The sequence below is a fragment of the Cebus imitator genome, unplaced genomic scaffold, assembly GCF_001604975.1.
Source record: "Cebus imitator isolate Cc_AM_T3 unplaced genomic scaffold, Cebus_imitator-1.0 Scaffold442, whole genome shotgun sequence".
NCBI lineage: Eukaryota > Metazoa > Chordata > Mammalia > Primates > Cebidae > Cebus > Cebus imitator.
In genome coordinates this window covers 3,663-15,973 of record NW_016107757.1, presented here as the reverse complement: position 1 = coordinate 15,973, position 12,311 = coordinate 3,663, and positions in this window count along the sequence as shown.

Here is a 12,311-nt window from a genome sequence, read left to right as displayed (position 1 = left end):
CTGTGAAAAGGTGGCCTGTTAAGTGCTCTATCATTTTTTTCTATGTTTCTCAAATAAACCTCTTTAAAAAATACAAATATCTTTTTAAGAATTAACAAACTCTTTTGTCAGAGTTATATTTTCAGGATTTCTATCTTTTGAGATTTCAACATTTGGGATTATGACATTCAAGATTGTGTCTTGGGGATTGTGACTGGCTTTTTCATAGGTAGGTCATCATTCCTCTTTGGATCTTGAATGCTTCAGTTTCTCTCCAAGAGAAGTCTCCTTTTCTGTTTATAGATATTTGTATTTGACAACTAATTCAACACAGTTTTAACTTCTAATGGCAGTAACCTAGTCTGAATTTTCATGGAATGGGAAAGATGGGTCACTGTAATGTAATGTTGATTTTCTGGACCCAGAGTTTTTGCTTTGGAGTTGCTTGTTGAATTTACTGATTACCGAAGCAGACTCATTTCTTTTTCCCACAGACCTGCCCTTTCCTTTCTGTTCCAGCATTGGGTGGCTTCGCTGCTCTCTCTTTCTCTCTCTCATTTAGGCAACATCTTTTACTCCTTCTTCTTTCTTCCACTTTGGACATCAGAGTCCTGGAGGTTCAACTTCTGCAGTATCTTGCATCTGTATCCTCTCTATCCCTCCTTCCCACTCCCTCATCAAACTCCAGCATGTAGGTTTCACGAGAGAAGAGATTTTTGTATTAACAGTGCCTGGCTGATAACAGGCTTGTCATTATCTGTTGGATGTTGAGTGAATTATCTTGTAACAAATGCTGCAGCCATTTTTCCTAACCAATCTCTGCACGTTTGCCTCTTAAATAGATCTTTAAGAAACAACCAGTATTCTTGCTTCAAATCTTTCAGTAGCTTATCTTAGCCCTCAGGAGAAAAGTTCAAACCCAGAAACCGGCTTATATCACAAATGATCATGACTTCATGTTCCAACTGTTTCTGGGTCCTGGTGACACCACCCCACCCCCCACGCCCCCCGCCACACACACAACACACATACACAATATTCAACAGCTACATTTGCTGTTTCCTGGACCCATTGTTTTCACTGTCCCATTCCTTTGCTTGGAATGTTTTACCTTTTGTCACCTGCTGAAATCTTACCCATCCTTTGCATCCTTGATGACACCTAAAAACCAGCTCATAATATTCAATGACCTATCACCTCATCTGAGCCCACACAGCTTGTTAAATCTATTTTGCCACTGTGTCTTATATTTTGGTTAATTGCAAATATCTGAGCATATGGGTCTTATGAAGGAAGGGATCTTAGCTTGGTAATTTCTAACCCCGTGTGCCTAACTCAGTGTATGGCACAAAGTAAGTGCCCAATACATGGTGGAGAGTCTTGTTCTTTCGGTTGGAGATGCTACCCATTATTGTAACTAATAGGGTTATGATGCCAGAGGGATCAGTCTGAACAAAGGCTGAGGGCAGAGGGCAGGATGGCTGGAAAGATACGTAGTGTTGATGTAGTGTTGACGTCATTACTGTCATGCAGTGGTGGCCATGATCTCTGCTGCACAGGCAGTTCCCTGGGACCCCTGGGCGCTAGTCATGCCAGATCTGGCCACCAGGTGGCACCCGTGTTCCATGAACGCTAGTCAGCGAGCAGCCCGACTCAGTGCAGGATCTGGCTTGCTGGCGCCTGCCTGGCCAGGTTTGCATTCAGCCTTGCCCCATGTTAGCACCCTAGGCTGGGCAGGATGTCTCGACTGGCCACAAACCAGGCTTCTGCAGGCTCGCCCCAAGTCAGGCCGCACTAACATTGATTTGTAATTACTGTTTCCTGCAGATTGGGCAATACCCCCTCTCCTAGGCAGCCCATCTGGCCATTAGTCAGGTTGGCAGGAAGTGCTGAGCAGGTCTGAGTCCCAGATCGGATGGGCACAATTGAATTATCAGCTCTCTCAGTCACTGAGTCAGCCCTTCAGTGGTGTATACCCAGAGTCCCAGATCCGAAAAAATATTTTCTCTAGGCAGCCTCCCACTGCCCTGCCTCCCTGCACCCAGCCTGGCCCCTCAGAAATGTCACATAGCTATCTGTCTTTGTCATTATGACCCAACCACTGTCTAGTGTTTCCTCTGAGCAAGAGATGACTGGCAAGAAATGGGTGTAACAGGGTGTTGGAGGGAGATTCAGAGTAGCCTTCTGCAAAGAGGATGCCCAGATGAGCTCAGGCAGGTGACTTGGCCCCCTTTGGGGCCCATCCTGGCCACATGTGCCATCTTACTTCTGCAGCTGTCTCAGACTCATCAGCCCAACAGAGGCTTCCTTCTCCTGGACATGTAGGCTCTGTGGACTCCCAGACCTTGTCCCTAAACTGTCAGTGGGTAATAGCTCTTGGCATGGTCTGTTTTGAAGTAAAAGGCTGTTAACGGCTTTTAGTTCTCATTTGGAAGCTGGAATTCTTACTCTAATTGTGCATGAGCTCATGGAAATAGATGGGTTTCGTTTGTCTGTTTCACACTCAAGGACACAAGGGGGTATGATGAGACCCCTCCTGTACTCAGGTACTTAGCTATGATATGCGTCACATCTGTGCAGGGTTCTGGAAAAGGTCATAGCTTTGAGGTGTGTATGTGGCCTGTGACACAGGACACAGCAGGCTTCATCCTTCCCCACCGCACATCCGCACATGCACAGGGGGAATGTGTTACCCAGGAAGAGCCAAGCTAGGAAGGATTCTGCCTGGTCTGGTGTGTGGAGGCAGGGAGGGACTCGGGGAAGGCAGGGTATAGGAAGCCATTTAGAGCCTGGATCGCAACCAGGAAATTACTCCTCTGCTCCAGAAAAGCTTAAAATACCTTCTTTTCCACCAAAGAAAACTCACAGGATGAAAATACATCCAACAGAGGAACCCAACAGAGCATGAAACAGAGGTAAAGTTTTATCTGCTCAAAGGGTTTTGGGCCTCAGGCCCCAAAGGAAGTGCACTGCCCCAGCAGGTGTGAGGACAAGAAGACAGTGTTTGGTTTGTCAGGTAAACCCTGAGAAAGGGTATATAATTGCCAGGTAAACCCTGAGGCGGGATAGAATTCCTTCTGTGAATGCCACCTAAGGACCTAGTGCTGAAGAATAGGAGTCCAGCCTGGAGCACAGGAAAGACCACTAGCAGAGTAGAGGCCCCACTGGCCAGGCACCGTGGCTCAAGCCTGTAATCCCAGCGCTTTCGGAGGCTGGGGCGGGTGGATCAATTGAGGTCAGGAGTTCGAGACCAGTTTGGCCAACAAGGTGAAACCCCTGTTTCTACTAAAAATACAAAAATTAGCCAGGCAGTAGTGGTGCGCACCTATAATCCCACCTACTGAGGAGGCTGAGGCAGGAGAATCGCTTGAGCCTGGGAGGCGGAGGTTGTAGTGAACCAAGATCGTGCCACTGCACACCAGTCTGGGCGAGAAAATGAGACCCTGTCTTAAAAAAATATATAGGGCCTGCTGAGGAGAAGTGGAAATAAAGCAGATTTGAGGACTTTTGTCTTGGACACAGGAACATTAGAGGCTTTCACCAGCCCTTGGGGAGGAGGAGATTGGAGCTGAGGTCAGGATGTCAGAACCCACTGTTCACTGGAGACACTTGATCCAGGTGATACCAAAATGCATGTTCAGAAACCACAGAAGCAGTGGATGCATTTTTTTCATTTTTCAAACTACCAGCAGAGCAAAGCCTTTTTTTAGCACTTCAGACAAATCACCCCTCCATCCACCTTCCCCTCTCATGGCGCTGATCTTCCAGGTTTAGCAAAACAAGCTTTCTGGTTCCTACTCCTGGTGAGCCTTCAAGGAGAATTCCATCTTCCTTGGAGAGTTCAGGCCTCAAAGGGCATGGAAAGAGGGCATCTTTTTGACCTGTAAAATAGGCAGCAGCCTCTCCATCCAGGCTGCCTTCCAGAGGTAGTGTGGGATCAAATGACACAACGCTTGAGAAGGCACTTTGCAGAGCGTGGAGTAGTGGTATTGCTCCTAGGCAGGGTTCTATCCAGTTAGGTTTTGTCCCAGCACCCCTAGTCACTTGGTTTGATTAATTGCTTTGCATTTATTTAATTCACACGTCGGTCCCGGCCTCCTCAAAGTACAGTTCTTTTCTGCAGAAATCCAAAGTTATCCCAAGATTTCTGCAAGTTCCCAGGGCCTGAGAGCAGCTCATCTGCTCAGAAACACTTCTGCCTTGTGACATGATCCAGACAAGAAGCTCAGCCCCTTCTTCAAGGCCTTAAAAAAGTTCCGCTTGTGCAGCGTTCATGAGTGTTACAGAGTTTGCTAAAACCTTGGAGGCTTTGTACTTCATAGCAATGAGCTTTCACAGGGGACATTTGGCATCCGCGTCTCACAATTTGCTGGCACTAAATTATCTCCGGGGTCAGGGTCTAGACTCCACCCTACTCTGGGGGCCTGCCAGTGACTTGGATTTCATCTTAACATCTAGACTTCTCTTAATCTTTTTTTATTTATTTATTTATTTATTTATTTATTTTTATTTTATTTATTTATTTATTTATTTATTTATTTTTTTGAGACGGAGTTTCGCTCTTGTTACCCAGGCTGGAGTGCAATGGCCCGATCTCGGCTCACCGCAACCTCCGCCTCCTGGGTTCAGGCAATTCTCCTGCCTCAGCCTCCTGTGTAGCTGGGACTACAGGCACGCACCACCATGCCCAGCTCATTTTTTGTAGTTTTAGTAGAGACGGGGTTTCACCATGTTGACCAGGATGGTCTTGATCTCTTGACCTCGTGATCCACCCGCCTCGGCCTCCCAAAGTGCTGGGATTACAGGCGTGAGCCACCGCGCCCGGCCCGACTTCTCTTAATCTTAATTCTCCTTCTTCCTCTCCTTTCAGTCTCCATCGCTCTGTTTCTGCTCCCTCTCCAGAGCAAAACAAATTCCTTTCTTATATTCTAGGTCCATTTCAGCCAGTGGCTTTGTAGCTGAGGTTCCTGTAGGTCTCACTTTCTACCCCAAGGTGTTTGTCAAGTTATTTTCCCAAAACAAAGGTGGTTCCCTCCCTAGGGAGAACTCTAGGGCCAGCTGTTTAGATAACAGCATTTTTACCCCAGGCATTTATCATAACAGAATCGAAAAATGTTTTCAACAGCTTTGATATTGGGAACAGATTTGAGCTGAGAAAAGTAACATATAGTTAAAAATGAAATTATAAAGGAAACTCAGAATGACCTGGAGAGAAGGGGATAAAATTCCCCCAGAAATTCAAGCAGCTCCTTCCAATAGCAAATATTAAAATGGAAGCAAGTGTGCACCTTCTCAATGTAACACCTAATTCCAAAATCCCCCCAGGGCCTAGTGGTGTGGGGTGGTCTTCTGGCTCTGAACCTCTGCATACAAAGGCTCCTGAAGGAAATGGAGGCCGGGGCTCACCCTGGATGTCTAGGAGCACTGGGAGCAGTGGGGAAGCTGGTATTGGGAGCCGTGGCAGTGACATGCCTGGCAAAGCCCCGAGTGGTTCCTAGTTCCCCGGCACAGGCTGAAGTTGGGGGCCCTCTGCTGCCTCTCCATACCTCACTGGCTATCCACCACACCACCACACAGCACTGTCACTGTCACAGGGTGACCACCTGTTGGCTGCCCCCCCCTCCACACAGACTGCACCTTTGTGCCAGCAGACACCAGGTGTAGTTTATTGCTATGCGCCTAGTACACAGAAGGTATATAATACATGTGGTAAGAGGGAAGGAGAGAATGTTTGGATGCCTGGCTAGGGGGTTCTGAGCCTGATTTCTCGCTTATCCACTGACTTGCTCTGAGGCCCCTAGCAAGCCTGCAAACCACCGTGAAACTTCGCTTTTTGAATAGAGTGGGAATAGATGCCTGTCTTGAGGGGAAGATGTGCTGGTCTAATGAAGAGCTGTGCAAGCACTTGGGAAGTCAAAAACAAGAAGCAACAGTGATCAGGTCAGAAGTGCACAGGCCTGGCACCCATGCCTGCGATGTCCCCACATGCAGAGGCTGATACAGTGTTCTCCAGATCCCTGCGGGAACAGCCGCACCCACTGGCTGACTTGACTTGGCGTAAATGGAGTCCCGGTGGGTGAGTCTCGTCCAAAGCTCTCTTCTGACAGAGCTGAAGTGGGAACCAGGCCTTGTAACTACCTGCTCCTTCCTAGCTGGAGCAGGGCTCTGGAAATGTGGGTGGTGCTGGAGAAGGGCAGGTATTGTTAATAAGGAGAGCATGTTGCAGAAACTGCAGGGCTGTGCGTGCTAATTTTAGAAGGCATTTTGAACATAAACTCTAAGTTTCTGAAATTCAGTCACGGAGAGCCTGAATGTAAAGAAAAGCAAGCTTGGGATGTATTCACAATTTAAATTCTGCCCACTCTCTCTAATTTCCCTTCCTTCAGTCACTTCCCACTTGGGTCATTTTCACCCTCCGAGTGCCACTCGTGAGTACCCAGGCCTCTCACCTTGTTTCTCCCACACACAGTCAAGATCAGCTGGTCTGACATGCAAGAGAGACCAACTTCATGTCTGACATGGAATAAATAAAAATGAATGAATGAATAAATTGGTAAGTGCATGAATAGGAGGCAGGAGCATGAGATGGACAAATGGGCATAACTTCTTGAGGTAGGTGGTGCTGTCTCCCCTCCCTTTACCTCCATTTGCACAGGCCTGGTGTAGAAAGCCCAGCATTGTGGTTCCTTTGTGCAGGATGTTCTTTCTAGCTGGAATCTACCTGTCTGTGCTTCAGTCCCTTCAATTGAGAAACAGAAGCAATATGAATCCCTACCTTATAAACTTTTGTGAGGCCCAAATGAGCACATGGACAGGAAGGTGCCTGGTAAAGGAGAAATGCTCACAGTATTAGCTACTCGATTACGGAGAGGCAGCCCTCCAGTCCTTTGCTACTCCACTCACTGCCTCCCTCCACACCCTCACAGTCCACACATAGCAGATACTTGCATATGCACAGATGTATGTACACGTTTACACTCTGCACACATCGCACAAACTCACCACACACACATACAGACCTATGACATACTCACATAGACACGTACTGTTACTCAGACCCAACACATCTGAAAACATGGCTATTTCCTGGCTGCCACCTTGCCTGAGAGATAGATATCTCCAATATTTCATCCGGGGTCATTCCTTGATAAAATATTTTCAGTAGTAGTGACTGGTTTATCCCCTGCTCCTCCTTTTTGAGCCAGGTTCTCACTCTGTTGCCCAGGCTGGAATGCAGTGAGATGATCATGGCACACTGCAGGCTTGACCTCCCAGGCTCAAGTGATCCTCCTGCTTCAGCCTCTACAGTAACTGGGACTACAGGCACGTGCCACCATGCCTGGTTAATTTTTTAACTTTTGTAGAGACAGGGTCTTTCTTTGTTGCCCAGGCTGATCTCAAACTCCTGGGCTCAGGTGATCCTCCTGCCTCAGCCTCTCAAAGTGCTGGGAATACAGGTGTAAGCCATCACACTCGGCTTTGGATCAAACTTCTAACACTCATAAAAAAACACCTGGGACTTCCTGAGAGCCAGCTTGGGCTTTTGTTACTGCCTCCCCTGCTCATGATGGGTATTTGCATATCGTTAGACCCTCAGTTTAGAAGAAGTTGCACCTGAGATGAATCTCTGGCGGAGTTTTGGTCCAGGAAAGGCCCTGACCTGTGGCTGGGAGTCCTTCTTCCCTTAACGCCAAGTGGCCAGTTGTGATCCACGTCCCTCTTCTTGAGACTCAGAGCTCGTTGCTTGTCAGCTCTTTGTTCCTTATCCACCACCTGTTAAGCTGAGGAACAGACTCAGTGGGAGATGGAGGGTTGGGGTGGGCAACGTGATAATGAGTTTGATTTCGAGAATGTTGCCATTGAGACAGCTGACATCCAGCTAGAGGACAGCTCTAGAACTATTAGGAGAGATCTGAACCACTGATAGCAATGTGGGGATCTGATACATATTCGCAGTGTGTTTCTTAGGAATTACGTTTAGTTACTAGAAGAAACTTTCTTGTCAAAGACCAGAAGCAACAATGGCTGAAACGAGACGGAAATATATTGTGCATCACCTTAATGGGCCGGTGCGTGGGTATCGTGGTGTTTTCAGGGACCTATCTATCTTTCTGCCCCACCATTTTAGTATGTATCCTCCATCTTGGATTTGTCTTATGATCAAATATTGCTGTTAGAGCACCCGTCATCATCTTTACATTTCAGGCAGAAAGCAGGAAAAAAGGTGGGAGGTTTTTTTTTTTTTTTTTTTTAAAAAAAGAAAAGTGCTATGCTTGCAGCTGTCTACCTTCCGTTTAAGTCCTACCCACTGACTTCTATATACACATTGTAAGGGAAATGGCTGCACTTGAGTGAGGAAGAGGCGAAGTGGCACCGCGGGATTCAGCGGGCTTGGAGCTCGGGCAGGTGCACAACTCCGCACATTACGTCACTACAGCATGTGAGGCGCATTAGGTGAGCAGTCACGTGAGCTCGTGCTTCAGTCGGAGCCACTATTGTCTGCAAAAGGTATAATTACCCTGCTAACGCTGGGCCTAGGGGTCGCGCCCAGAAAGAGAACAAAGCCATGTCAGAGCTGCCTACAATTCCGCCGGTGTTTTTCCAGCTGCCCGCCACCCGCTCACCGACTTCCCTTGGACCTCAGTTTGGGATAGAACCTGGTAACTGGTGTCAAGAACAGGATTCTGAGGTGAGTGAGCCTTTGGCCCTGCCGACGCCGGGCCGGCCAAGTGGTCGCAAAGTGGGTTTTAGTGGCAGCTGTGCTGCTCGGATGGGCTTCGATGGAAACCTGGGTGTGGGTAGACGGGTCTCCCGCGAGCATGGAGTCGGTGCTGAGGCCACTGGAAGCACCCAGCACTGAGAAGGAGGGAGCCTTTGCCGGCAGAATTGATTGGGTGTTTTTGACTGTGCTACGAAAAGTATGCCCCCAGTCCCTGAGGGATGCAGCACAGGTGAGGGACCTCCAGGCTCAGGCAGGGTGCCTGGAGGCCTGGCGACACAGATCAGGAAAAGAGTTAGAGGCTGCCGTGAATGGGGATCTCCAGGTTCAGGTGGGGCACCTGGAGGCCCGGCTTCAGAGCTTGGAAAAAGAATTAGAGGCTGCCATGAATGCAGGCCTGGGTCGTCGTCGACTCAGCAGAGACCCCCTACTCGACCTGATACTAAGGAGGAAGAACCCCAATGCGGGGTCGCGCAGTATCCATCAGAAGGTAGATCACGAACAGCTGTTGGGACCCCAAGGGCGCGCTCAGGGACGGCCCACCGTAACACAACACACTTCACATAGTGCCTCTGCCACAACTGAGTTGCAGGAATTAGGCAAGCAGGGCCAGCAGCGTCCAGGGGAACCCTGCCTGCCTGGTTGCTTCATTTGTGAAATGAGGGAGCAGGTAGTATTTCTTGTTCTGCCTCTGAGATGGAAGAGCTGGCCACCATCAAGACTCATCCCTTGCCCTGTCAGTGGTTGCAAGTGAGGAGGCAGTTAATGGCAGGGCAAGGTGACCACGCCCTGATTGAGTGGCTGTGGGCAGCCATACTGACTGTGTGAAATGACGCCAGTGGAATACCCGAAACTGTGGCAGTCGTATGCCAATTTGGTGCAAGTCATCTGGGAGATGGCTATGCGTTAGGCTATGTTTGACATGAATTCCTGGGGGCAATGATGAATGCTTCACCTCCAGTTGAGGGGCTTTGTGTTGAGATCTGTGCCCCTGAGTGCCTTTCACTTCCTGGCTGCTGTCTTCACCCCTTACGTAGGGTGCCACATACATGAAATGACTACTGCTGTGGTGGCTCTCAGGGAAGCAGAAGGCCATCGGTGGGACCTAGGGGTCCGTGCCATAAAGAAGGAGAAGCTGACCTACCTGCAGAGGGCTCCCCCATGGGAAAAAAGGGGGCCCCAGTGAGTAACATGTTCACAGGTGTGAAGAGATTTGGTTTTGGCCAGGGTTGACTGAGAGAAAAATCAATAAGCAGCCCAGTGAAATAATCTTAACTTTGTGGAGAAGGTGATCTTTGGGGCAGCAATTTCAGAAAATGTCCAAGCGGTAGAAGGACATTGCTGTGCAGTCCTGTCCTGCCTGGGCATTGGTTCCAACTCGGAAACTACTCACTGCAGCCAGGAGGAAATGCTGAGCCTTTTATGTTTGATTAGGGAACTGGCTGAGGTGCCCGGCTTGGGAAGACACAGGATGACTGGAGGCCACATGTGGAATTAGCAATCCACTGGTCCCTCACCAGTGTACAGTGGGTGCTGGTGCTGGTAGATACCGGCGCGGCTTACAGCCTTGTTGATGGGAACCCAGATAAGTTTCCCTGGGCAAAGCTGCAAACATTGACGCGTATGGAGGCCGGCCCGTGAAAGTGAGACCTGTATCTCTGTGCCTCACCATTGGCAGCTTGGCTCCCCGTTTATATATTGTATATGTCTCTCCCATACCAGAATACATTCTGGGGGTGTACATTTTACATGGCCTGGTGTTACAAACCATGGCCGGTGAGTTCAGACTCCCAGTGCATGTGGTAAAGCTGGCGCTGTGCAGACATACGCGTCACCAGCCTCAGGTTGTGCCACAGCCCCAACAGGTTACTTCCACGCATCAGTACCATTTGGTGGGTGGGCATATGGAGATAACTGAGACAACGAAAAAGCTGGAGGAGGTGCAGATAGTGTGTGGCCCTCACAGCTCCTACAGTTCTCCAGTGTGGCCAGTTTGAAGGCCTGATGGAATTTGGCAGACGATGGTGGACTGTTGGGAACTGAGTAACATCCCCTTTGCATGCAGCTGTACTGTCAATCATGCACTTAATGGAACATTTGACTGCGGAACTGGCATAATATCATTATGTAGTGGGCTTGACCGATGCACTTTTCTCCATCAGCATCACTCCAGAGAGCCAGGAACAGTTCACCTTCACGTGGGAAAGGCAACAATGGACTTTGACAGTGTTGCCGCAGGGCTGTGTGCCTGCGCCTACCATAAGTCTTGTCTTGTTTCCATAGATTTAGCCTCCTGGCAGTGTCCAGAAGGGGCCGGCCTATTCTGTTATGTTAATGATGCTCGCGCCTCTTGCAGCCACGTTTGGCAGCATGTGGTTGGGCTGTCAGTGAATCCAAGGTCCAAGGGCCTGGATTATCTGCCAGATTATTGGGAGTTATCTGGTCAGGTAAGATAAAGGCCATATCAGAAGCCATTATTGACAAAATTCAGGCATATCCCCAGTCCACTGCACTGAGACAGCTGCAAACTTTGGTGAGCCCCCTGGGATATTGGTGGATATTTGTGTCCCATTTAGCTCAAAGGATAAATCTGCTGTATTGGTTAACAAAAAAGGAGCTACCTGGGATTGGGATGATATGGCTGAGACTGCCTTCCTGGCAGCCAAGCGGTCTGTTCAGCAGGCACAAGCCCTACAGGTAATTGACCAGGGGTGCCCATTTGAGCTGGATGTGTATATGACCACAGATGGTTTCTGTTGGGGCCAGTGGCAGTGGACAAAGCACCTGAGAATGCCAGTAGGCTTTTGGTCCCAACTATGGAAGGCATCTGAGTTTCAGTATTCCTAGCAGGCTGTTTCTTGCTGTTCAGTCTTGTGAGAGTGACAGGATGGGCTGCAGTGATCTCGAGGGTGACTTACCTGTTGGTAGGATGGTGGTGCACTCATGGGTAATATTCTTGGCCATTGGTTATCAGCCCAGTCCTCAGCCCTTCTGCTCTCCCTGGAGGCTTGGAGTTGGGGATAAAAGTTTCAATCCTCTAATCAGGAGGTTGCTTCCCTGGCAACCAGACCCATCCTGAGGCCATCCAGGAGCCCACAAAGAATCACCTCATTAGAACAAAAGATGCTCAGATTGTTCTAATGAGGTAATTAGAACCCAGGAGATTCCAAGGGATTTAGGAAATCTGTGTCAGGAACTGTGGTCAAAGACCAAATATTAGAACAAAAGATTCTCCTAGCACCCCTGTCTACAAAGGTCTTAGGAGCTGTATGTCAGGAAGCAGGGGCAGATACATATATTTCTTATTATATCACAATATCACAATCTGCCATGACGTTTGGATGTCCTTTCTGTGTGATGACCTGAATCCTTCAAGGCCTAGCTGTCTTTGTACCTCTCGGTGTACTCAGTATGCAGTGGTGGAGCAGGAACGGAATGACCACTGTCAACACTGTTGAAAAAGAGGAGACATGACACAGTCTCTAATCTGAAGCAATGTTCAGTCCTCTTGATAGGGTTTCCGAAGACTGCTTGACATTATAGAGGACTAAGTTTCTCTGTCAGCCCCCAGTTCTGCTTTCCCTAAATATCTCCTTTATCCATTGTTTCTTGG